Raw genomic sequence first — 27,577 nt, 5'->3', positions numbered from 1 at the left:
CTAGGTCTGTGTTGTGCATACCGACAGAGTCAATCATATAGTCAGCGCGAACAGGTTGGAAAACTTTCTGAACACTTTGTTGCATTCTCTCGGTCACTCAGGTGTTGAGTTGGGAGCTAACGGAACCCCTTGCACAGTGTCACCCTTCATGTCACTATGCAGTAGTGAGGACGAGGCTCATTGTCATCCTCACCCTCCTCTGCTGTACTCATAACATTTAGGGTCTCATTATGACCCTGGCGGCCGGCGGTAAGCTGGCGGTTTTCCACCAGCTATTATGACCGTGGCGCAGTAGCCACGGCCATACTGCCGGCCCCTCCACTATACAGCCAGGCTTTCGCCTGGCGGTCATAATCCCCAGGGCGGGGATTATGAGTCCCCGACCACCAGCCTGGCCACGGCGGTAAACACCACCATGGAATGGCTGGCGGTAAGGGGACTGGGGGTGCCCCTGGGGGCCCCTGCACTGCCCATGCACTTGGCATGGGCAGTGCAGGGGCCCCCAGGCATAGCCCTGTCGCGCATTTCACTGCCCGAATTTTGGGCAGTGAAATGCGCGACGGGTGCTACTGCAACCGCTGCACATCAGCATTGCCGCCGGCTCTATTACGAGCCAGCAGCAATGTTGATGTGACTTTTCCACTGGGCCAGTGGACGGTAACACTGTTACTGTCCGCTGGCCCAGTGGAAAAGTCATAAAGGGGAGCTAGAAATACCGCCGGCACTGGCAGTATTCTGGCTCCCGCAGCCTCGGCGGTCTTATCAAAAGACCGCCGATGTTGTAATGAGGGCCTAAGTGTGTAATCTTTCCAGAAGTAAGTCTTCAGCTCGTTCACATAGACCATCCTTTTTGGTTTGCTTGTGGTACCTGTGTCCACCGAGTAGTAGAGAGCTGTCGTCTGGACTATCTTGTATGGCCCATTACGTTTGTTCTCCAAAGCTCTGGGGCGAAAGTCTCCTGACTTTCATTATTCCCAGTGAACATAGCTTTCCATTTTAACCTGGGCATTTTACGTTTTTCGTAGAATGTTATGGAGCTGAAAGTCTTTCTTCCTGTCTATTGTGCAAGCAAGTAAAGGTTTTAATCACACCCCAAACAATTAGAGTAGCATTAAGCCACTAAGAAACTGCCAGTATGCTATGGTGAAAGGGGTCAAAACACAGTTGCCCCTATCCAAGCTGTGGCAGGAGCTTTTCAACAGAGCTCTAAGAGAAACCCAGCTGCTCCTAGATAGCACTACCTCTCAACGACAAAGCCCCCATGATGGAGTGGTGCTAATATCTTTTGGTGTCCATGAGAATTTCCAATAATAGTCTGATCCAGGCGGACCAGTGGGGGAGGGCAGAACTGTTAGTACTGAGGAAGTGGCATGAGGTGAGTGGTGGTGGATGGAGGTGAATGCTGTTGGTGGTGAGGTGACTGCTCGCTATGAAGAATTTGCTTTAGCCTTTATTAAGCGAGTGGTCTGATCTGGGCTTATCAAGTGCTAAATCAGGTTGAAGCCCAGTGTGGGGGGGTGAAGTGCAGCACAGGATGAAACATCTATTCTCCTTTCAGTACCTCAGTAGAGTCTGAATCCTCCTTCAGCAAAATGTCTGTGCGGGGCAATTGAATCAGCAACACAATTGCACACAATAAGGAACAAAAAAGCAAGTTGCAAACTTCCCCCTCAAACGAATAGAGATAGAACTGGACAACCTTAACACCCCTATCAATGTATTAAAAAGACTACTGCTAGAAGAACAGAAAGTGGCATATTTGAGTGTGCTGGAAACAATTTCCTGCAAAGTAAAAGAAATTGTAAATCTGATGCCCCTCAAATAAAAGTCCTCCCTTGAGGAACCAGGCTGCTCACTGGACAGAAAAGGGGCATCAGTGACTCAAATGAGGACATTCATTAATTGTGCTAAAGCACTACATTGGGGATGTTTTATTTTCTTCCTATTGTACTTCTTACCCCTATTTGTTGACCATTGTAGCAGGGCGTAGTCCTCTTCCTTTAAGGTGCTTTAAGTTGATGTTCCATCCTTACATTTAGATGCCTCATAAGGTGCCCTGGAACCAGGCTCACCTAATTTGTCACAGAAAAATCCCTCCTGTAGAAGATGCAATAAGGTATTTCTGCCTCTGTTACTGAACAAGCATCACAAGAATTTTTTTTCTCCAGAATTTAAGGTTCTTTTAAGACAAGGTGGTAATTATTCAGATCGTCTGACTGCAGTGATTTAAAAAAATTGTTTTTAAAACCCGGGCATCCCCATTTTCAGGCCAACAACTATTCAGTAGTTGAAGCAGCTCTAGTGAACAAAAGGGTTCTGCTGTTTTTTGTTTTTCTTTTTATTGTTGATGCCAGAAAAAGCTCTTTGAGGGAGGCAGAAGTCTGAATACCTAAAAATGCTACGCTGAGCTGCACCTCTCCCATTGGCTCAAATTTTAACAGTGTTTGTAGGTGAGGCGTAGGTTGCATAATCATTTACAAGTTAGAGGAGACATTTTCCTCCAAGATTTGGGTTTTAGAAGCCTTATTTTTGAAATGGCATACAATATTCTCAAATAGATGCTTTGGTAGCATGGGAGAGGACTGACTTGCCTTATAGTGTCATAGGTCAGAAATGGTATGAAAAAGCTAATTTGATAGAGTTGGAGCACTGCTAATTTGCTCATAAAAGTAATCCAATATTTACTGCATTAACAAAGACTTCCCAAAGTGCTCAAGGTCCTTGCACCTTTTGAATGGTGCTTCCTTGGATTTGGTAGTTTGGGTCTGTGCCAATGGAGGGATGATTCACAGAATTAACTGTTCTTAATAGTCAGTGGTCAGGCTAGAGAGGTTACTAATGCTGGGCTAGCAACCAACTAAGAGTCATAGTCAAAGGGCCACAGACTTCAAGAGGCTGTATTTCAAAACTTGACGGGTGTGATCAAGATTCATGATTGGCAGCTGCACCCAGTGGACCCACTAGTTCACCAGGTGCAACCAGGAAATTGTATAGAAAATGTATGCTTTAACTCTTGGGCTTTAATATCTCTAGTACAGCCATTGATGCATTTCTCCTTCTGTGCCTCTCATCTTCAAAATTACCCTTCCTCATCCAGCTTCTCCGTCTTTTAGCCACATATAAACATTTTGTTTCTCATTCACAGATTCAAAGGTCCTGATGAAGAGACCCACAGCACCCCAGCACCAGTCCTGCACAGCACCACAAGAAGAAAAATTGTATTGGTGTGCAGAATCATCTGAGTAAGCCTCCACTCGAAGGTTGGCCCTGTATTGCACATTGTGCAATTAATTCTGGGGAGAAACACTGGCCTATTGTGAGATAAACCTTCATACGGAGCTCATCCTTATGGGCACTTTAAACCTCCAACCCAGTGACGATAACCTGTATCATTAAAGAGCGTAAAAAAGGTTTTACTCAGTATTTCTATATGTACCTCAGATGTTCTGCTGTGGCGAGATACGTTCTAGTGTAGAGTCCGAGGTGAACATCACTCAAAGCTCACATCTATAGTTGTATCAGATGATCTATAATTTATAAGGTGACAACCCCACATCAGTGCACAGAGTGTGACCTCGTTTTCCTTCTAATCAAAAATGTGTTCAGCATCAGAATATCCTTAGGAGAAACTGTAACAGTGTGAGAAAGCTTGACTCACTGAATCCTCTGTTGAATTATCAGAGAATACTTTCTGGGAAGGAACTTTACCAGTATATTGGATGTGGGAAACACTTCACTGAGCCAGAGAAGCTACTAAAACACCAGAGAATCAATATGGGTGAGAAACCCTGTAACTGCACAGAATGTGGTAAAAGCTTCATAGATAGACACAATTTGTTGATACACCACAGAGTCCATATTGGTGAGAAACCCTATCAGTGTGCAGAATGTGGAAAAGTGTTCACTCGTAAAAGAAATCTTCTCATACATCAGAGAGTCCATTCTGGTGAGAAGCCCTATCAATGTACAGACTGTGGAAAAAGCTTCACTCTGAAGAGCACACTGAGGAGGCATCATAGAACCCATACTGGTGAGAAACCCTATCAGTGTGCAGAATGTGGGCAAATCTTCACTCGCAAAACAAATCTTTTCTTACATCAAAGAGACCATACTGGTGAGAAACCCTACCAGTGTACTGAATGTGGAGAAGTGTTCACTCGGAAAAGAAATCTTCTCATACATCAGAGAGTCCATTCTGGTGAGAAGCCCTATCAATGTACAGACTGTGGAAAAAGCTTCACTCGGAAGAGCACACTGAGGAGGCATCATAGAACCCATACTGGTGAGAAACCCTTTCAGTGTACAGAATGTGAGAAAAGCTTCATTGCAGAATACAATTTGTTGAGACACCTGAGAGTCCATACTGGTGAGAAACACTTTCAGTTAACAAAATGTGGGAAAGGCTTCACTCATGAGACCGATATGTTAAGTCACCAAAGAAGCCATATTGCTGAGAAACGCCATTGGTGCACAGAATGCGGGAAAAGCTTCACTCGAAGAACCACACTCATCGTACATAAGAGAATCCATACTGGTGAGAAACCCTTTGAGTGTAAAGAATGTGGAAAAAGCTTCAACGAGAAGCACATGGTTGTGGAGCATCAGAGACTCCATACTGGTGAGAAACCTTTTCACTGTACAGAATGTGGAAAAAGCTTCACTCTAAAGAGAACACTGTTGACACATCAGAGAATTCATACAGGTGAAAAACCATTTCAGTGTACAGAATGTGGGAAAAGATTCATTAAGACCTACAATTTGTTGATGCACCAGAGAGTCCATACTGGTGAGAAACCCTATCATTGTGCAGACTGTGGGAAAAATTTTGCCCTTAAGAAAACTATGTTAATACACCAAAGAATCCATACTGGTGAGAAACCCTATCAGTGCACAGAATGTGGGAAAAGCTTTACGCAAAAGAGCTCACTATTGGGACATCAGACAACTCATACAGGTGAGAAACCTTTTCAGTGTGCAGAATGTGGGAAAAGGTTCATTAAGACACACAGTTTGTTGATACACCAGCGAGTCCACACTGGTGAGAAACCATATTGTTGTACAGAATGTGGAAAAAGGTTCAGTCTTAAGCCAAAAATGTTAATACACCAAAGAATCCACAATGGTGAAAAACCATATCGAAGAACAGAATATGGAAAACAGCATACTGTGGCGATATCAATAATCAGTACATAGGAGAAACTATATAAATGTACAGAGTGTGGGGAAAAGCTTCACTCAAAGCAAGGTCTGTTACTGCATTGGAGGATCCATACTCCGTAAAGGCTGATTTAGTGCGGAAAATGTAAGAGAACAGTCATGCTACTTAGAAGCCTTATTGGGGCACAAAAAGTGGGGAAAGCTTCACTAAGACATACTGATCATACATCATAGAATACATACTCGGGAGAAACACTACCACTGCACTGAAAGCGGAGAAGGCTTCAGTGAGAAGCCAACCAGGTGATTTTGTGGAAAGAAATTCGAAATTGAAGTTAAACCATCTAGGAGATCCCGTGATTGCAGTCTGTGGTGTTCCCTGCCTGAAATATTGCAAGCTAATGAATCAAGCTCATTTTGGAAAGTAATCTTAGACCATGAATGTAGTCAGGAAGTTTGTATCATTTCCAGTCTCAGCTCATGATTAGATATCTTACAGACAGGATTTGTGTACAATTATCAGAAGTGAGAATGTGATGGAACATGAAATAGTTGGAGGTTGTGAGTGTGACCCAAGCGAGTGACCCCGCCTCCCAAAGAATACCAAGTAATACAGGGAATAAAAGCTGCAAATTGTCATGGGCAGGAAGCTTAGGTGGGATCCTGATGGGGAAAAAAAGCCTGATCCTTGCCCATGAATCCTGACATGTTAACTGTTTAGAATTGATATGGCGCCTTCCAAAAGGCAAGGAAGGAACTGTTTTTGTCTTGGTGCATAAAAAGGGGTTCCCTAATTTGTGCTTTTAGAATCTGCTGGAAAAATCTTTAGGCAACTTTTCCTTATTTTCTTTCTCAGTAGGGCTGAAGAGAAAAAAAATTCAAAGCAGTCTAGGTATTGTCCACATTTTCCTAGCAGTGATAATCTAATAATGTTGTCCATGCACATTCAGAAGTTTATGGGTCATAGAAGGATGCTGGAGTATGACAGACCAACTTTCTGCTAGAAAATGGTGTAACTCAGAATCTGCATGTCCTTTTACAGTTGATAGTATCTCTTCACACCCACACATGAGATACTTAATGCCTGTCTATAAGTGTATACCTCCGAATTGCAATTGACAGGGATGCATAGTTCTCTCCTGTAGGAAAGTACCATCTTGCCTGGCATGTTACCCCCATTTTTCACTGTATATATGTTGTTTTAGTTGTATGTGTCACTGGGACCCTGTTCACCAGGGCCCCAGTGCTCATAAGTGTGCCTGAATGTGTTACCTGTGTAGTGACTAACTGTCTCACTGAGGCTCTGCTAATCAGAACCTCAGTGGTTATGCTCTCTCATTTCTTTCAAATTGTCACTAACAGGCTAGTGACCAATTTTACCAATTTACATTGGCTTTCTGGAACACCCTTATAATTCCCTAGTATATGGTACTGAGGTACCCAGGGTATTGGGGTTCCAGGAGATCCCTATGGGCTGCAGCATTTCTTTTGCCACCCATAGGGAGCTCTGACAATTCTTACACAGGCCTGCCACTGCAGCCTGAGTGAAATAAGGTCCACGTTATTTCACAGCCATTTTACACTGCACTTAAGTAACTTATAAGTCACCTATATGTCTAACCTTTACCTGGTAAAGGTTAGGTGCAAAGTTACTTAGTGTGAGGGCACCCTGGCACTAGCCAAGGTGCCCCCACATTGTTCAGGGCCAATTCCCTGAACTTTGTGAGTGCGGGGACACCATTACACGCGTGCACTACATATAGGTCACTACCTATATGTAGCTTCACAATGGTAACTCCGAATATGGCCATGTAACATGTCTAAGATCATGGAATTGCCCCCTCTATGCCATCCTGGCATTATTGGGACAATTCCATGACCCCAGTGGTCTGTAGCACAGATCCTGGTACTGCCAAACTGCCTTTCCTGGGGTTTCACTGCAGCTGCTGCTGCTGCCAACCCCTCAGACGTGTTTCTGCCCCCCCTGGGGTCAAGCCAGGCTTGTCCCAGGATGGCAGAACAAAGGACTTCCTCTGAGAGAGGGTGTTACACCCTCTCCCTTTGGAAAATGGTGTGAAGGCAGGGGAGGAGTAGCCTCCCCCAGCCTCTGGAAATGCTTTCTTGGGCACAGATGTGCCCAATTCTGCATAAGCCAGTCTACACCGGTTCAGGGACCCCTTAGCCCTGCTCTGGCGCGAAACTGGACAAAGGAAAGGGGAGTGACCACTCCCCTGACCTGCACCTCCCCTGGGAGGTGTCCAGAGCTCCTCCAGTGTGCTCCAGACCTCTGCCATCTTGGAAACAGAGGTGCTGCTGGCACACTGGACTGCTCTGAGTGGCCAGTGCCACCAGGTGACGTCAGAGACTCCTTCTGATAGGCTCCTTCAGGTGTTAGTAGCCTATCCTCTCTCCTAGGTAGCCAAACCCTCTTTTCTGGCTATTTAGGGTCTCTGTCTCTGGGAAACTTTAGATAACGAATGCAAGAGCTCATCAGAGTTCCTCTGCATCTCTCTCTTCACCTTCTGCCAAGGAATCGACTGCTGACCGCGCTGGAAGCCTGCAACACTGCAACAAAGTAGCAAAGACGACTACTGCAACTCTGTAACGCTGATCCTGCCGCCTTCTCGACTGTTTTCCTGGTGGTGCATGCTGTGGGGGTAGTCTGCCTCCTCTCTGCACTAGAAGCGCCGAAGAAATCTCCCGTGGGTCGACGGAATCTTCCCCCTGCAACCGCAGACACCAAAAAGCTGCATTACCGGTCCCTTGGGTCTCCTCTCAGCACGACGAGCGAGGTCCCTCGAATCCAGCAATTGTGTCCAAGTGGCCCCCACAGTCCAGTGACTCTTCAGTCCAAGTTTGGTGGAGGTAAGTCCTTGCCTCACCTCGCTAGACTGCATTGCTGGGAACCGCGACTTTTGCAGCTACTCCGGCCCCTGTGCACTTCCGGCGGAAATCCTTCGTGCACAGCGAAGCCTGGGTCCACGGCACTCTAACCTGCATTGCACGACTTTCTAAGTTGGTCTCCGGCGACGTGGGACTCCTTTGTGTAACTTCGGGTGAGCACCGTTTCACGCATCCTCGTAGTGCCTGTTTCTGGCACTTCTCCGGGTGCTACCTGCTTCAGAGAGGGCTCCTTGTCTTGCTCGACGTCCCCTCTCTGTCCTGGTCCAATTTGCGACCTCCTGGTCCCTCCTGGGCCACAGCAGCGTCCAAAAACGCTAACCGCACGATTTGCAGCTAGCAAGGCTTGTTGGCGTTCTTTCGGCGGGAAAACCCTTCTGCACGACTCTCCACGGCGAGAGGGATCCGTCCACCAAAGGGGAAGTCTCTAGCCCTTTTCGTTCCTGCAGAAACCTCAGCTTCTTCTGTCCAGTAGAAGCTTCTTTGCATCCACAGCTGGCATTTCCTGGGCATATGCCCATCTCCGACTTGCTTGTGACTTTTGGACTTGGTCCCCTTGTTCCACAGGTACCCTAGATTGGAAATCCACAGTTGTTGCATTGTTGGTTTGTGTCTTTCCTGCATTATTCCTCTAACCCGACTTCTTTGTCTTTTGGGGAACTTTAGTGCACTTTGCACTCACTTTTCAGGGTCTTGGGGAGGGCTAATTTTCTAACTCTCACTATTTTCTAATAGTCCCAGCGACCCTCTACAAGGTCACATAGGTTTGGGGTTCATTCGTGGTTCGCATTCCACTTTTGGAGTATATGGTTTGTGTTGCCCCTATCCCTATGTGTCCCCATTGCATCCTATTGTAACTATACATTGTTTGCACTGTTTTCTAAGACTATACTGCATATTTTTGGTATTGTGTACATATAACTTGTGTATATTTGCTATCCTCACTCTGAGGGTACACTCTGAGATACTTTGGCATATTGTCATAAAAATAAAGTACCTTTATTTTTAGTATAACTGTGTATTGTGTTTTCTTATGATATTGTGCAAGTGACACTTGTGGTACTGTAGTAGCTTCACACGTCTCCTAGTTCAGCCTAGGCTGCTCTTCTAAGCTACCATTATCTATCAGCCTAAGCTGCTAGACACCCTATACACTAATAAGGGATAACTGGGCCTGGTGCAAGGTGCAAGTACCCCTTGGTACTCACTACAAGCCAGTCCAGCCTCCTACATTGGTTGTGCAGTGGTGGGATAAGTGCTTTGAGACTACTTACCACTCTTTTCATTGTACTTTTCATAAGAGAAAAATATACAAAACAAGTTCAGTGTGTGTACACATAGCTAAAAAGTTTTGCATTTCCTCTTTTCACTGTTTTCAAAGTGCTGAAAAGTACTTCTAAACTTTCAAAAAGTTCTTAAAAGTTTAAAAAGTTTTTTTCTGTCTTTCTAAAAAGTTCTGAAAACTTTTTTCTCTTTTTCTATCACTTTAACTCTCTCTAAAAATGTCTGGCACAGGCCAAAATACTGATCTGTCCAAACTTGCATATGATCACCTTAGCTGGAAAGGAGCAAGGAGTCTCTGCATAGAGAGAGGTTTGAGTGTAGGGAAGAATCCTTCCTTAGAACTGTTAATTAACATGCTTAGAGAACAGGATAAGGCCATAAGTGCCCCATCTGTTGAAAAAGTAGCTAATGGTTCTCAATCTGATCCAGGGACTCCCCCAGGAAAAGGTTCAGGGAAGAAACTTCTTAGCCTGCCCATTACAAGACAGTCTAGCATAGTTAGTACTGAGGTGGAGTCACATCATACAGATGATGTGCTCTCACATTACACTGTCAGCCAAGCTGTTAGGGTGGCCTCTGTAAGGGACAGGTCTCCTTCCGTTCATTCCCATCATACCTCTGTATCTAGAAATGTCCCTCCCACCAGCCCTGATGACAGATTGTTAGAAAGGGAACTCAATAAGTTGAGGGTGGAACAAACCAGACTGAAGCTTAAAAAGCAACAGCTGGATTTGGATAGACAGTCTTTAGAAATAGAGAGGGAAAGACAGAAGTTGGGTTTAGAAACCCATGGTGGCAGCAGCAGTATTCCCCATAGTCATCCTGTAAAAGAGCATGATTCCAGGAATCTGCACAAGATAGTTCCCCCTTATAAGGAGGGGGATGACATTAACAAGTGGTTTGCTGCACTTGAGAGGGCCTGTGTTGTATAGGATGTCCCTCAAAGGCAGTGGGCTGCTATCCTATGGCTATCATTTAGTGGAAAAGGTAGGGATAGGCTCCTTACTGTGAAAGAAAGTGATGCCAATAATTTCCAAGTTCTTAAGAATGCACTCCTGGATGGTTATGGCTTAACCACTGAACAATACAGGATAAAGTTCAGAGAGACCAAAAAGGAGTCTTCACAAGACTGGGTTGATTTCATTGACCATTCAGTGAAGGCCTTGGAGGGGTGGTTAAATGGCAGTAAGGTTACTGACTTTGAAAGCCTGTATAACTTGATCCTGAGAGAGCATATTCTTAATAATTGTGTGTCTGATTTGTTGCACCAGTACTTGGTGGACTCTGATCTGACCTCTTCCCAAGAATTGGGAAAGAAGGCAGACAAATGGGTCAGAACAAGAGTGAACAGAAAAGTTCATACAGGGGGTGACAAAGATGGCAACAAAAAGAAGGATGGTAAGTCTTCTGACAAGGGTGGGGACAAATCTAAAAATGAGTCTTCATCAGGCCCACAAAAACACTCTGGTGGGGGTGGTGGGCCCAAATCCTCTTTTAATCAGAACAAGGAAAAGAAACCATGGTGCTATTTTTGTAAAGTAAAAGGCCATTGGGCAACAGATCTCAGTTGCCCAAAGAAAAGCACCAAGCCTCCTACCACTACAACCCCTACTGCTACACCTAGTGTCCCTACTAATAGCAGTGGTGGTGGGAGCAAACCTACTAATAGCCAATCCAAGGGAGTAGCTGGGCTCACTATTGATAACTTAGTTGGGGTTGGCCTTGTTAGGGAGGCCACAGAGGCTGTGTTAGTCTCTGAGGGGGCTATTGATTTATCCACCTTAGCTGCTTGTCCCCTTAATATGGATAAGTACAAACAGCTACCCCTAATAAATGGTGTTGAGGTTCAGGCCTACAGGGACACTGGTGCCAGTGTGACTATGGTCATAGAGAAACTGGTCCACCCTGAACAACACCTACTTGGTCACCAGTACCAAGTAACCGATGCTCACAACAACACACTTAGCCACCCCATGGCTGTTGTTAATCTCAACTGGGGGGGGGTTACTGGTCCAAAGAAAGTTGTGGTAGCCACAGATTTACCTGTAGACTGTCTACTAGGAAATGATTTGGAGACATCAGCTTGGTCAGATGTGGAGTTGGAGGCCCATGCAGCAATGCTGGGCATCCCAGGGCATATTTTTGCTTTAACCAGGGCTCAGGCCAAAAGGCAAAAAGGACAGGGAAGCTTCGATCCTGGAACAATGGACCAAGTGCTCCCTAAAGCTAGGGCTAGTAGAAGCAAACCACTTCCTACTATCCCTCCCTCTACAGTGGATTCAACTTCATAGGAAGAAGAATTCCCTCCCTGTGCAGAACCTACACCAGAGGAGCTGGAAGCAGATACTGCTGAGCTTTTGGGTGAAGGGGGGCCTGCCAGAGAGGAGCTGAGTGTGGCACAGCAAACCTGTCCCACATTAGAGGGTCTGAGACAGCAAGCTGTCAAACAGGCTAATGGGGATGTCAGTGACTCTCACAGAGTTTACTGGGAGGACAACCTCTTGTACACTGAGCATAGGGATCCTAAACCTGGAGCTGCCAGGAGATTAGTGATTCCTCAGGAGTACAGAAAGTTCCTCCTAACTCTGGCACACGACATTCCCCTAGCTGGGCATCTAGGACAAATGAAAACTTGGGACAGGCTTGTTCCCTTGTTTCATTGGCCTAGAATGTCTGAGGACACAAAAGATTTTTGTAAGTCCTGTGAAACCTGTCAAGCCAGTGGCAAGACAGGTGGCACCCCAAAGGCACCCCTTATTCCACTGCCTGTGGTTGGGGTTCCCTTTGAAAGGGTAGGGGTTGACATAGTTGGCCCCCTTGACCCTCCTACTGCTTCAGGCAATAGATTCATCTTGGTGGTAGTAGACCATGCCACAAGATATCCTGAAGCTATTCCTTTAAGGACCACTACAGCTCCTGCAGTGGCAAAGGCCCTCCTGGGAATATTTTCCAGGGTGGGCTTCCCAAAGGAAGTAGTATCAGACAGGGGAAGCAATTTCATGTCTGCATACTTAAAGGCCATGTGGAAGGAGTGTGGTGTAACTTACAAGTTCACCACACCCTATCATCCACAAACAAATGGACTGGTGGAGAGATTTAACAAAACTCTCAAAGGCATGATTATGGGTCTCCCTGAAAAACTCTGCAGGAGATGGGATATCCTTCTACCATGCCTCCTTTTTGCCTACAGGGAGGTACCCCAGAAAGGAGTGGGCTTTAGCCCCTTTGAACTTCTTTTTGGACACCCTGTTAGGGGTCCACTAACACTTGTAAAGGAGGGTTGGGAACAACCTTTAAAAGCTCCTAAGCAGGATATTGTGGATTATGTACTTGGCCTCAGATCAAGGATGGCTGAGTATATGAAAAAGGCCAGTAAGAACCTTCAGGCCAGCCAAGAGCTCCAGAAGCAATGGCATGATCAGAAGGCTGTTTTGGTTCAGTACCAACCAGGGCAGAAAGTGTGGGTCTTGGAGCCTGTGGCCCCAAGAGCACTCCAAGATAAATGGAGTGGACCCCACACAATTGTTGAGAAAAAGGATGAAGTCACTTATTTAGTTGACTTAGGCACTGCCAGGAGTCCCCTTAGGGTACTCCATGTCAACCGCCTGAAACCCTACTATGACAGGGCTGATCTCACCCTGCTCATGGCAACTGATGAGGGACAGGAAGAAGACAGTGATCCTCTACCTGATCTCTTCTCTTCCACAGAACAAGATGCTCTTGTGGAAGGTGTAGTTTTGGCTGATTGTCTTACTGCTGAGCAGAAAGATAATTGCATAAATCTCCTAGATCAATTCTCAGAACTCTTCTCTACTGTGCCAGGTACCACTTCTTGGTGTGAGCACACTATAGATACTGGAGACAGCTTGCCTGTCAAAAGTAAAATCTATAGGCAGCCTGACCATGTCAGGGACTGCATAAAACAAGAGGTCCAGAAAATGTTGGAACTAGGAGTAGTTGAGCACTCTGAAAGTCCATGGGCTTCTCCTGTGGTACTTGTACCAAAACCCCATTCCAAAGATGGAAAGAAGGAAATGCGGTTTTGTGTAGACTATAGAGGTCTCAACTTGGTAACCAAAACTGATGCTCACCCTATACCCAGGGCAGATGAGCTCATAGATACACTGGCATCTGCCAAGTATCTAAGCACTTTTGACTTGACTGCAGGGTATTGGCAGATCAAATTGTCAGAAGACGCTAAACCTAAAACAGCATTTTCAACCATTGGAGGACATTACCAATTTACTGTAATGCCTTTTGGTTTGAAAAATGACCCTGCCACTTTTCAGAGGTTGGTGAATACAGTCCTGCAAGGGCTGGAAGCTTTCAGTGCAGCATATTTGGACGATATAGCTGTCTTTAGCTCCAGCTGGGATGATCACCTGGTCCACCTATGGAAAGTTTTGGAGGCCCTGCAAAAGGCAGGCCTCACTATCAAGGCTTCAAAGTGCCAGATAGGGCAGGGTAAGGTGGTTTATCTGGGACACCTTGTTGGTGGGGAACAGATTGCACCACTACAGGGGAAAATCCAAACAATTATTGATTGGGTTCCCCCTACTACACAGACTCAGGTGAGAGCCTTCCTAGGCCTCACTGGGTATTACAGGAGGTTCATTAACAACTATGGCTCCATTGCAGCCCCTCTTAATGACCTCACTTCCAAGAAGATGCCTAAAAAGGTATTATGGACAGCAAACTGTCAGAAAGCTTTTGAGGAGCTGAAGCAGGCCATGTGCTCTGCACCTGTCCTGAAAAGCCCTTGTTACTCTAACAAATTCTATGTCCAAACTGATGCATCTGAATTAGGAGTAGGGGCAGTCCTATCACAACTTAATTCTGAGGGCCAGGATCAACCTGTTGCTTTTATTAGTAGGAGGTTGACCCCTAGAGAAAAGCGTTGGTCTGCCATAGAGAGGGAGGCCTTTGCTGTGGTCTGGGCTCTGAAGAAGTTGAGGCCATACCTGTTTGGCACTCACTTCATTGTTCAGACAGACCACAAACCTCTACTTTGGCTAAAACAAATGAAAGGTGAAAATCCTAAATTGTTGAGGTGGTCCATATCCCTACAGGGAATGGACTATACAGTGGAACATAGACCTGGGAGTAGCCACTCCAATGCAGATGGACTCTCCAGATATTTCCACTTAGACAATGAAGACTCATCAGGTCATGGCTAGTCTTATTGTCCTTCGTTTGGGGGGGTTGGGGGGGTTGTGTAGGAAAGTACCATCTTGCCTGGCATGTTACCCCCATTTTTCACTGTATATATGTTGTTTTAGTTGTATGTGTCACTGGGACCCTGTTCACCAGGGCCCCAGTGCTCATAAGCGTGCCTGAATGTGTTACCTGTGTAGTGACTAACTGTCTCACTGAGGCTCTGCTAATCAGAACCTCAGTGGTTATGCTCTCTCATTTCTTTCAAATTGTCACTAACAGGCTAGTGACCAATTTTACCAATTTACATTGGCTTTCTGGAACACCCTTATAATTCCCTAGTATATGGTACTGAGGTACCCAGGGTATTGGGGTTCCAGGAGATCCCTATGGGCTGCAGCATTTCTTTTGCCACCCATAGGGAGCTCTGACAATTCTTACACAGGCCTGCCACTGCAGCCTGAGTAAAATAACGTCCACGTTATTTCACAGCCATTTTACACTGCACTTAAGTAACTTATAAGTCACCTATATGTCTAACCTTTACCTGGTAAAGGTTAGGTGCAAAGTTACTTAGTGTGAGGGCACCCTGGCACTAGCCAAGGTGCCCCCACATTGTTCAGGGCCAATTCCCTGAACTTTGTGAGTGCGGGGACACCATTACACGCGTGCACTACATATAGGTCACTACCTATATGTAGCTTCACAATGGTAACTCCGAATATGGCCATGTAACATGTCTAAGATCATGGAATTGCCCCCTTTATGCCATCCTGGCATTATTGGGACAATTCCATGACCCCAGTGGTCTGTAGCACAGACCCTGGTACTGCCAAACTGCCTTTCCTGGGGTTTCACTGCAGCTGCTGCTGCTGCCAACCCCTCAGACAGGTTTCTGCCCCCCTGGGGTCAAGCCAGGCTTGTCCCAGGATGGCAGAACAAAGGACTTCCTCTGAGAGAGGGTGTTACACCCTCTCCCTTTGGAAAATGGTGTGAAGGCAGGGGAGGAGTAGCCTCCCCCAGCCTCTGGAAATGCTTTCTTGGGCACAGATGTGCCCAATTCTGCATAAGCCAGTCTACACCGGTTCAGGGACCCCTTAGCCCTGCTCTGGTGCGAAACTGGACAAAGGAAAGGGGAGTGACCACTCCCCTGACCTGCACCTCCCCTGGGAGGTGTCCAGAGCTCCTCCAGTGTGCTCCAGACCTCTGCCATCTTGGAAACAGACGTGCTGCTGGCACACTGGACTGCTCTGAGTGGCCAGTGCCACCAGGTTACGTCAGAGACTCCTTCTGATAGGCTCCTTCAGGTGTTAGTAGCCTATCCTCTCTCCTAGGTAGCCAAACCCTCTTTTCTGGCTATTTAGGGTCTCTGTCTCTGGGGAAACTTTAGATAACGAATGCAAGAGCTCATCAGAGTTCCTCTGCATCTCTCTCTTCACCTTCTGCCAAGGAATCGACTGCTGACCGCGCTGGAAGCCTGCAACACTGCAACAAAGTAGCAAAGACGACTACTGCAACTCTGTAACGCTGATCCTGCCGCCTTCTCGACTGTTTTCCTGGTGGTGCATGCTGTGGGGGTAGTCTGCCTCCTCTCTGCCCTAGAAGCTCCGAAGAAATCTCCCGTGGGTCGACGGAATCTTCCCCCTGCAACCGCAGGCACCAAAAAGCTGCATTACCGGTCCCTTGGGTCTCCTCTCAGCACGACGAGCGAGGTCCCTCGAATCCAGCAACTGTGTCCAAGTGGCCCCCACAGTCCAGGGACTCTTCGGTCCAAGTTTGGTGGAGGTAAGTCCTTGCCTCACCTCGCTAGACTGCATTGCTGGGAACCGCGACTTTTGCAGCTACTCCGGCCCCTGTGCACTTCCGGCGGAAATCCTTCGTGCACAGCCAAGCCTGGGTCCACGGCACTCTAACCTGCATTGCACGACTTTCTAAGTTGGTCTCCGGCGACGTGGGACTCCTTTGTGTAACTTCGGGTGAGCACCGTTTCACGCATCCTCGTAGTGCCTGTTTCTGGCACTTCTCCGGGTGCTACCTGCTTCAGAGAGGGCTCCTTGTCTTGCTCGACGTCCCCTCTCTCTCCTGGTCCAATTTGCGACCTCCTGGTCCCTCCTGGGCCACAGCAGCGTCCAAAAACGCTAACCGCACAATTTGCAGCTAGCAAGGCTTGTTGGCGTTCTTTCGGCGGGAAAACCCTTCTGCACGACTCTCCACGGCGAGAGGGATCCGTCCACCAAAGGGGAAGTCTCTAGCCCTTTTCGTTCCTGCAGAAACCTCAGCTTCTTCTGTCCAGTAGAAGCTTCTTTGCATCCACAGCTGGCATTTCCTGGGCATATGCCCATCTCCGACTTGCTTGTGACTTTTGGACTTGGTCCCCTTGTTCCACAGGTACCCTAGATTGGAAATCCACAGTTGTTGCATTGTTGGTTTGTGTCTTTCCTGCATTATTCCTCTAACCCGACTTCTTTGTCTTTTGGGGAACTTTAGTGCACTTTGCACTCACTTTTCAGGGTCTTGGGGAGGGCTAATTTTCTAACTCTCACTATTTTCTAATAGTCCCAGCGACCCTCTACAAGGTCACATAGGTTTGGGGTTCATTCGTGGTTCGCATTCCACTTTTGGAGTATATGGTTTGTGTTGCCCCTATCCCTATGTGTCCCCATTGCATCCTATTGTAACTATACATTGTTTGCACTGTTTTCTAAGACTATACTGCATATTTTTGGTATTGTGTACATATAACTTGTGTATATTTGCTATCCTCACTCTGAGGGTACACTCTGAGATACTTTGGCATATTGTCATAAAAATAAAGTACCTTTATTTTTAGTATAACTGTGTATTCTTATGATATTGTGCAAGTGACACTTGTGGTACTGTAGTAGCTTCACACGTCTCCTAGTTCAGCCTAGGCTGCTCTGCTAAGCTACCATTATCTATCAGCCTAAGCTGCTAGACACCCTATACACTAATAAGGGATAACTGGGCCTGGTGCAAGGTGCAAGTACCCCTTGGTACTCACTACAAGCCAGTCCAGCCTCCTACATCTCCCATCTGTTTTCAAGATATTTGTTTGGTTTCCCAGATCTGTTAAAACTGGTAAGGATGTTTCTCCCACCATCAATAGCAGACATAATTCGAACCCTAATCTATACAGATGACATTATAGTTCGGGAGTTATTCCAATAGGACCCCAGGGTGGTTTAAATGAATTGGATCTGTATTTACAGAGAACTATTTTGCACATAAACATAGTCAGATCAAATGTGAATCTGATAAATAGGTTTAGAAAGCAGTGTATATTTCATTGGTACTTGTTAAGGTACCTTTAGAGCAAGTGAATAATTATACATACTTGTGTAGGGTTATAACTCTGAATATTCATGTAACATCTTATGTTAATCAATAGCTACATGCTCAGGCATTGAGGGTGATTTGTGAACCTCCAACAGAGACCTCCTACAGAATAATTATGAATTGCTAAGGTTTTCCTGGGTATCAAATAATATCGTAGAACTGTAATGTGAAAAGGTGTTCTGTTTTACAAGTTCTAGGTCAAAACTTAAATAAAAGTTTGAAATCAATTTGACATCTGGAGTGCAATCCATTAGTGTTTGCAGTTGAACATATTTCTCAAAAAATAATTTAAATTATTTGAAAAAGTTCCTTTGTCCTGAGGATGGGTAATATCATTCATGGTTCAGGAACATTGTGAAGAATTCAAGAGACCTCTGTTCCATGGATGGTAAAAAAGAGAAAAACAAAATGTATAGTTGTATTTAGAAATCTTAACCCCCGACAGTGCACTTCAAAGCAACTTCCATTGTAGGGACATCTGTGTCCCCTATCAGCAAGGTCCTCCAGGCGTTGTAGCAGGCTTGTGCCAAACACAACCCAGCGGGCTGGGAAAGTTGCATTGAAGAGCAATGTCCGTGGCCGGCAACTGTAATTAGGTTAATGGAATTGCCATTAAATTACTTACATTGTGAAGCTCCTTAAAGTGCTGTGCAGCACGAGCACTTCTCATTTCGTGTATTTCTTGCTGCCCGTGAACTAAGCATTCTTGTTTTGCAAGGAATTTCACTTCCATTCCTCCCTTGGCTACCAACAACCCTTCACTTAAAGAAGCTATAAATATAGCTATGGTGTTAGAAGAGAGAGAGATTAATGAAAGAAATACAACAGTTGGATCTCAAGAACGTGGGTGAGGTGGCAGAGGCACATGAAACTAGGGATCAGATGAATGTTGTGAGCAAGAAACCTTCAATTAGTTTTCAAGGAAACAACAGTAAAGGAGAAAACTGTAAAGTAATGAATATATCTAACTATGCAGGGAAGCAGGTTACAAAGTCATGTTGAAGATGTGGGAGTAGTGTGCATCAGGGTGATTAGAAGAACTGTTTTGCCATAGGCAAAGACTATCGGAACTGTGGAAAAAAGCGGGGGTTCCAGGATGTGCAAAGCTGCAAACAGGAGTAGAGTATCATCATTCAAAGAAGCATCAGAAGAAATTGAACATAAAGTGTTGATGGTGAATGGCCGTGGTAAAAAGGAACCTAAGGCTGAACTCAAAAGGAAAATCAACCCAAAGCAGTGTGCAGCATAAATGTAAAATATGTTTAATTGATGGTGGATTCTGGATCATTGTTCACCATAATTCCTTAACAGACATTTGAGGGTACGTGACCCAGCCAGAAATTAAACTCCGCAAACGTGATTCTGAAAGGGTAACAAGGTGCAGCCATAGATGTCACAGGCTCTATCCTTTTAAAGATCAAGTTTCAAGGCCTTGACACATTTGTGAAGGTATGTGTGGCAGAATCTGGGCCTTCGATATTGGGGTGGTCTCACCACTATGATTTGCATTTTATTGTGAATCCAAGAGCAGCAGTTTAAGTGTCAGTGGTGGAGGTCGTCTTCCTTTCAGCTTGTCATCAGCAGCAAGCATTTTTCAAAGATTGATATTTAATATTTTAGCTGGTGTGAAGAATGTTGTGTTCTTTGAAGACAGCGTGTTGATTTTTGGGGAAGGTATTGCCACTCATGATAAAACATTTGTAAGAGGTATTGAAACAAATTACAAATGCAGAGTTGACATTGCGCAAGGCAAATTGCAACTTTTTGGTGCAAGAAGATGAGTATTTAGGATATTAATTTTCAGGCAGGCAGTAAAGCCAAAGTTGAATCTTGTAAGTGTGGTTGTAAATGCTGAAGTGCCAAATGACAGAGAAAAACTGTGATCCTTTATGGGCCTAGTGGAATATTATTCCAGGTTCCTTAAGGATTTTGCACACATGACAGAGGCCTTGATAGAATTATTGAGGAAAGAGAAAAGATTTGTTTATGGGGAGGCTCAACAACTGGCATGCCTTGAGATAAAGAACAATATTGCCAATGCCAAGGTTTTGGTCTCATTTCAAATGGGGTTTAAAACTAAACTAACAATGGATGCCAGTGCTGTAGGTATTGGAGTGGTATTGTTCTAAATACATGGACATTCTGAGAAGACAGTAGCTTGTTGACTGGGGCAGAGGGAAATTATTCAGTAATTGAGCAAGAGGCATTAGCTGCTGCCTGGGCTACAAACTATTTCTGAACATTTATTTGAGGGAATTATGTGTTGGTAAGAACAGATAACAAGCCATTACCCAAGGTACTTGTGCGTTCAGGGATTAAGAACTGATCTGGGTGCTTAGCAAATTTGACTGAAGTTACATGAATATGATTGTAGGGCGGAGTATGTTCCTGGGTGGAAAAACAGCGGTGGATTGCTTATCACGGATAAGGCAGCAGGTGAAGGTGAGTTGGAAACTGAAGAAGTAGTAGCCATTTTCAGGGATGCCATAGAAGGTTTGGAGGTTACTGTATCCAAAGAAGATTGAATGATGGCAATTGGAGGATGATAACACGTTGAGGGTAGTAGTGGTGTTGATCGAAGTTGGGGGGAAGAACACAAGAGTATGCTTCCTGACTGTGTAAGGCCTTGTTTGTAGGAGACTTGCCCTCTATGTAGTGTACAAAGCTAGGCGCAGTGTGGAGGGGATCCAGGCAACCACACATTGGTTTACAGAGGTGAAAACGAGATCACCTAATGCTTTACGGTTTAACAGAGCTTGATCGAGCATTTAGGGCAATCTTGGAGAAGTGCAAACCATTTGTTGTACTCACAGTATCAATCATACAGCTCACACATTCGAAGGAATAACTCGAGAACAATTTATAAAACTACTTCAGATTTTTATATAACTTTTAAGACCAAGATTATCAAAATTGTTTAAGTACTTTTTGAGAGATGGATTTTTGAAGTTTAATAAAAATGGTATTTTCTGCGTAATTACACACCATAGGAATCAACAGAAAGTCACCCTCACCCTTAAAAATACACATAAAATCATACAGTTGCTTTACCAAGTTCTTCTTTTGCAGGTTGGTCAAGGTCATTGGTGGGCACACTGTGCCAGCTGGAGAAGTTTGGGCAGCTCCCAGTTCCGGCAGGAGCAGCGGTGAAAAGTTTCTGGAGCTGGTGCAGGGCCACAGCGGGGGACCACTTGGAAAAGGTCTGTGCAGGTACATTTAGAGGTGGTTCATGGTGGGTCCCCTTGGGAGTGTCGAGGTCGCAAGGGGTGAGGGACCCTTAAGGCACAGCAGGCTCTTTGTTGCAGCGCATGGGGCAGCCGGGTGCAGAGCGAATTGGTGAGCCAGGAGCTGTGCACAAAGATGGTCTTTGGATGTGGATGTAAGTCACTTCAAGGGTCGTTTGCAGGACAACAGGGGCTCTCTGGTGGGAGGTTCGGGGTGTTCCTGAAGTCCCTCGACTGGGACTTCCTCCTAGACCTTTTTCAGCCCCGGGCAGACTGGTTTTCCGGTGTTCGATGTCAGCTGACCAGTACCCAGGGTATTAATACCGTCGGCCACTGAAGGGCAAAGTGCCACCAAACTTGGCACACTTGCAAGGTTTGTCCTCTTGTTCGTTAGTGTGTCGTCTTGTCTGGCTGCGACTTCCAGTTCAGGAGTTAGGGGCCGGTCAGTGAAGTGGCCCTCACTTGGTTGCTGGTTTCTTCCTTGTTGCAGAGTGGTACCTCCACTCTGGAGGGAATTCTTGGGCGGTTGGCAAAGCCTGGAGGTCCCCTGGGGTTCTTGAGGTCAGTCCAGTTGTCCAGCTTCTCTCCAGCAGTGATTGCCGGGTCTAGATGCAGCAGGCAGGGTTTGGCACCTTTTCTTTGTGCAGCAGGTCCACAGTTCTCGTGCCTTGGATCTTCTTGGTGCTGATCTTCTTTGTATCCTTCGAATCTGATTACCTGGTCTAGGGGTGCCCACTGAATTCTGAATTTAGTGGGCGTTTTAGGGCGAACCTGGTAGTGTCCAATGGGACACTTACCTTTGGGTGGCTACACTCACTATAGTGACTACTTCCTGTGGGAATGGTCACTTCCCTATCCTCGACTGGCTGTTTTCCTTCGATCTAAGCTGGAGGAAAATGAAATGGGGTGTCCACCTCGCAGGCAACACCTTAGGGGTAGTGCATTCCAGGTGGGGCCACACCCCCTACTCTTTATGTGGTTTCCCACCTTTGCTCCCGCCAAAGGTGGGGTTTTTCAAAGGGGTTGACCATTTGCTGCTAGCAGCAGACCTGGGGGTTGAGTTTCAAAGGTGGTAAGCCCTTTGAAGCTTGCCACCAGGGCAGTGCACATTCCTGAGAGAGGGGGTGTTAGCACCTCCACTTAGGAAGGGCATTGTTCTACAACCCAGAGAGACAGGGTTCTCCCCCAAGGTTTGTAGATTGGGTGTTTGGACATGGCAGGCTGGATAGAGCCAGTCAGCAACCATGCCAGGGTAGTTAGCGTTTGTAGGGGGCACCTCTAAGGTGACCCCTGGGTACATTTAGGGATACATCCAACACAAGTACCAGTTTGGATGTATTATTCTCAGTTGTTTGATACCAAACAACCCAGGGTTCAGAGTGGCCATCATGTAGTAGGGAAACTCGCGTTGACTAGTGTCCAGCACATGTATTAAAATGGTTGTTCTGTTCACTCACTATGTCCCAGGTTTGGCAAGGACACAGTGGGAGCATTTTGCTCATTCAGCTGTGGCCTCACATATGACATGGTGCACACTGCCTCAGGGCTGTAAGGACTGCCACAGGGGGTGTCTTACCCGTAGTATATGCAGTGTATGGTGGACAGGGCACACAGGCAGTGTGCCATGTAGAGTTTGAGTTTTAGGTTTGCACCAGTACATCCGGCCTGAAATGGCAGGGCTGGGAACATCTGGATGCATGGTCCTGCAGGGAGGCACAATCAGTGCTTCTGCCCTCAGGGGCCTACCCGTAGTACCCCATGCCCTGGGTGTGGGAAACTGGCACCTTGTTGCAGTACCCGCAGCCCCCACCTCCCCACTTTTTGCCTGGTTTCTGAATGCAACTTGGACTGGAGTGCACTGGGATCCTGCTAACCAGGTTGCCAGTGTTCTTTCCCTAAAATTGCAAAGGTGTACTGCCATTTGATGGAGTTTGTTTTGACCAATGACTTTGTGTTTCACCACTGCGCATATTAGTTGCTCAATGTTCACATTGTATGTTTTGTTCAGTTTAGCCGCCTATGGGCTTTGACATTGCATTAGCCATTACTTTCTGTATTCAGTTGAGCCGCCTATGGGCTTTGACATTGCATTAGTCATTACATTCTGTATTCTGCCAATTGGCTTTGACATGGCATTAGCCATTACTTTCTGTATTCAGTTGAGCCGCCTATGGGCTTTGACATTGCATTAGCCATTCCTATTGGCTTTGACATGCTGTATCCAGTCTAGCCGCCTATTGGCTTTGACATTGCATTCCTATTGGCTTTGACATGATGTATTCAATTTAGCTGCCTATTGACTTTGACATGCTATTAGATATTCTGCCTATGGGCTTTGACATGATATTATATATTGCATTTTGTATTCAGCTTAACTGCCTATTGGCTTTGACATGATATTATACATTACATTTTGTATTCAGCTCCGCTGCCTATTGGCTTTGACATGATATTAAACATTGCATTTTATATTCAGCTCAGCTGCCTATGGGCTTTGACATGATATTATACATTGCATTTTGTATTCAGCTCAGCTGCCTATTGGCTTTGACATGACACTAGACATTGCATTTGATATTTAGGTTAGCTGCCTATTGCCTTTAACGTGGAGTTAGACATTGCAATTGAGAATCCAAGCTGTATTTTTCCAAGCTGTGTTTTTGAACCAAGATGTTTTTCTCACAGTAGACTAGACCTGATAAGAGAGGGTACATGGTGTTGTTCTCTCTGCTTGAGCTTGGGAACAGGAGTAGTCTTGGAGACCTGGCCAGTCTCCAAAAGGCTTGCTCAGTTTCCCAGGTCTGAGAGGAGGGGGCACACCTTTGTAACGAATGACACAGGCTGCAGAGAGTCAGATTCGAATCTGCCAGACCTCGTGCTGGAGCTTGGCGCCAGCTGGCAGCAATCCCGTGTGGGTAGATGAATCTCTTTCTCGCGGCTGACAGGGGTCATCAGCTTGCAGACCTTAGAAAGATGAAGCTGTAGATAGTTTCCCACACGGTGAAGTATTTGTTTTGCTTTGCATTCAATATCTTATAAATATAACCTGCTGTGTATATTGCAAACTGATATATTTTGTTTGATTAACGCGGACTTGAAAGCTACTAATTCGTCATACATAAAAATTGGGGTTGGGGAAGAATTAACAACAATAAAAGTCTTCTTTGACCTCAGAAGTGCATTTCTGGTGTGTTATGTTAGTGCTTAGAAACTAAATAAGAGGAAAGCACTACAATTGGTAACAGAAGTGGGGTCGGTCATTAAGAGGTGATTAAGAGGGTGTTGACGAGTTGGTAGATTTCTAAGTGCACACTTTAAAAGTGTAATTGTTTTTGTTGTTTGGAGAATTACAGAAATTGTTTTTTTTTTGGAGAATCACAGTAGCACGGCAGACCATGTCTGAGAATGCATGTGTTGGTAAACTGCCCGATGGTGCTAAGAAAAACTGTGAATTGTTTTCTGTTTGGAGAATTACAGGAGCACAGCAGACCATTTTTGAAAATGCATGTGTAGCTAAAATGCCTGATAGTGTTTTGAGAAATAATTTCTGTTGTACATATGTAGAAAAAGTGTCTTTTGGAAGTAATGATGACAGAAAGGTCTGGATACCTTTATCTGCTTACAGAGAAATGCAGGAGAAATGTAGGAAGTTGGAACATGAAAATAGGAATTTACGTGAGCAAATTAGCCCGACTGAAAGTTATAAAAGGGCTGTTTTAGAAGAATCTTTCTTGTCCCATTCCAGTAATGAGGGGGTTAAGACAGCTCCGAGCTGCACTGAGTTTCCTGTGAGCCAGGGTTTTTGGCAGCCAAAATGCATTCCTTAACTGATAACACGGACGAGAGAGACCAGAATGTGATTTACGAGTTACCGTTGCAAAATACACAAGTAAAACGAAGGATTTTAGAGCAAGACACCCCGAGTTTCATTAGCTTGTTTGATTTTTGGAAAAAGAATAGCCCTCATTTGAGGGAAATCCTAACACTTTTGTATATGGTCACTGTGAAAAATGATATGCAGCTGCGCGCTTGTGATTTGGCAAATGAAATAATGCAGACTTTAGGTTTCTGCGCAGTGCAAGAAGAAAAAACTGATGTACATGTAACTCAAGAACAAGGAAAGAAAATAGTGCCCCTAGCTAGAATCATACAATGGATCTGGTACTTGCAAGACAGGGCTAGAGTACCACAGGTAAGAGTTATCAATGAAGTTGTGTGCACCATTTGAATTTGTGTCTACTGAAGATAAAAAGCATGTTTGTTTTACTAATGATTCATTGACTGAAATGTTGTTTTCTGGCACAGTAGAAGGAACAGCGTTGTATAATGTGTGTCAGATTTTAAAGCAAGAGCTACGTGAGATGTGTCATTTTTATGCTGATTTTTGGTTCTTTGATAATGTTTTAGCCACATGGCTTGTACCTAACTGGTTCAATTACCTTGCAGATGTTAATCAGAAAAATTCAGAGAGAGAAGTATACACCCAGAATTCTGCCTTAGTGGGGATGGCTAAGTGGGTGCCCCAGAAATGTGAACAGCTGAGAGAAAAAGCCACTTACAGGTGGGCAGAGATGAGAGAGATGCACATTCCCCTAGATTTGATAAAAACTGTGCAGCACGCACAAAAGCAATCTGTCATGCAAGCAGTCACAGAGCAGTTGGGGAGAGGAAAGTTACCAGGACAGAAATGGCAAATTGATCAGGTTTTAGGGAAAGTGATTGCTGCAGATTACCAAGGAAAAATCGAAATTATGCTGATACCTAGAAAATAATTTGATTTATTCATACAAATTGGAGACAGAATGGCCCAAATTGGCAAAAGTGCAGTGAATGGAGGTTTGTTAAAGAAGGAGTCTGCCCCAGCCCTTCTGACAGTGCAAGAAAAGGGAAGCTGTGGTGCAGCAGATAAAAACCTCAGTGCTGATGTGTGGGCTGAAGCCCCAAGTGATCCTCCAGAACCTGCAGCGAATGTAACAAAGGGCCCCAAAAACGTCCTGATGATTATAAAAAAAGGGAAAGAAAGAGGAAGGGTGCAGTTTAAATGAAAAATGTTATTTGCAAGAAAAGTCATACTTGTTTCTTTTGCAGATCCTACCACGTTTCGCCACTGTCCCTGAGTGTGCTGTGTGGTCCCCCTTCCGGTGTGTGCGTGTGGGGTCGGGGAAGGGACCGAATCCCCAACCTGAACCTGGCTGAGTAAAGTGCCAGCACCATGGATCCATTTTGCGCAAACTGCACCTTCAGTTCAAGTTCAACTTGTTTGATTGCATTCTTCCACTGGAACTAAGCTGTGTTTTTTTTTTTTTTTCCCTCTCGTATGGAACTCTGACTTTTGCTTATCTTCCAGCAAACCTTTCAGGTGGACCGTGCACCTTTACATGAGCAGAACTCATGCCACATCAAATTGCTAACACTGTTGAATTAGAGACTCATTCAGAGTACAAATTGCCCAGTCTTTTCTATGTAGATGTATCTGATGTGAAAGGTTATGAGATCAATGTGTTAATGCACTTCTATTGCTTTACAGGGATTGCTTTGATCATTCAAATCTGACTTGTTGATAATGTTTTTTTTGTGCTGATGTTTTTTTTTGTTTTTGTTTGAAACAGGAGATATGTGAAACAAAAATTCATTGGTCAAAGGGCGGAATGTACTGCCATTTGATGGAGTTTGTTTTGACCAATGACTTTGTGTTTCACCACTGCGCATATTAGTTGCTCAATGTTCACATTGTATGTTTTGTTCAGTTTAGCCGCCTATGGGCTTTGACATTGCATTAGCCATTACTTTCTGTATTCAGTTGAGCCGCCTATGGGCTTTGACATTGCATTAGTCATTACATTCTGTATTCTGCCTATTGGCTTTGACATGGCATTAGCCATTACTTTCTATATTCAGTTGAGCCGCCTATGGGCTTTGACATTGCATTAGCCATTCCTATTGGCTTTGACATGCTGTATCCAGTCTAGCCGCCTATTGGCTTTGACATTGCATTCCTATTGGCTTTGACATGATGTATTCAATTTAGCTGCCTATTGACTTTGACATGCTATTAGATATTCTGCCTATGGGCTTTGACATGATATTATATATTGCATTTTGTATTCAGCTTAACTGCCTATTGGCTTTGACATGATATTATACATTACATTTTGTATTCAGCTCCGCTGCCTATTGGCTTTGACATGATATTATACATTGCATTTTATATTCAGCTCAGCTGCCTATGGGCTTTGACATGATATTATACATTGCATTTTGTATTCAGCTCAGCTGCCTATTGGCTTTGACATGACACTAGACATTGCATTTGATATTTAGGTTAGCTGCCTATTGCCTTTAACGTGGAGTTAGACATTGCAATTGAGAATCCAAGCTGTATTTTTCCAAGCTGTGTTTTTGAACCAAGATGTTTTTCTCACAGTAGACTAGACCTGATACGAGAGGGTACATGGTGGTGTTCTCTCTGCTTGAGCTTGGGAACAGGAGTAGTCTTGGAG

General features: G+C 45.0%; 1 pseudogene; it reads left to right on the top strand.

Annotated features, from left to right (window-relative positions):
* Positions 1-26,099, top strand: part of LOC138278900 (zinc finger protein 585A pseudogene) — a 31,890-nt pseudogene extending 5,791 nt beyond the window's left edge.
* The last annotated feature ends 1,478 nt before the right edge of the window (positions 26,100-27,577 follow it).

This window comes from Pleurodeles waltl, chromosome 2_2, assembly GCF_031143425.1.
Source record: "Pleurodeles waltl isolate 20211129_DDA chromosome 2_2, aPleWal1.hap1.20221129, whole genome shotgun sequence".
Classification (NCBI taxonomy): Eukaryota; Metazoa; Chordata; class Amphibia; order Caudata; family Salamandridae; genus Pleurodeles; species Pleurodeles waltl.
The sequence above is the reverse complement of the archived record's forward strand: the minus strand, read 5'-3'. Positions and strand labels throughout refer to the sequence as shown.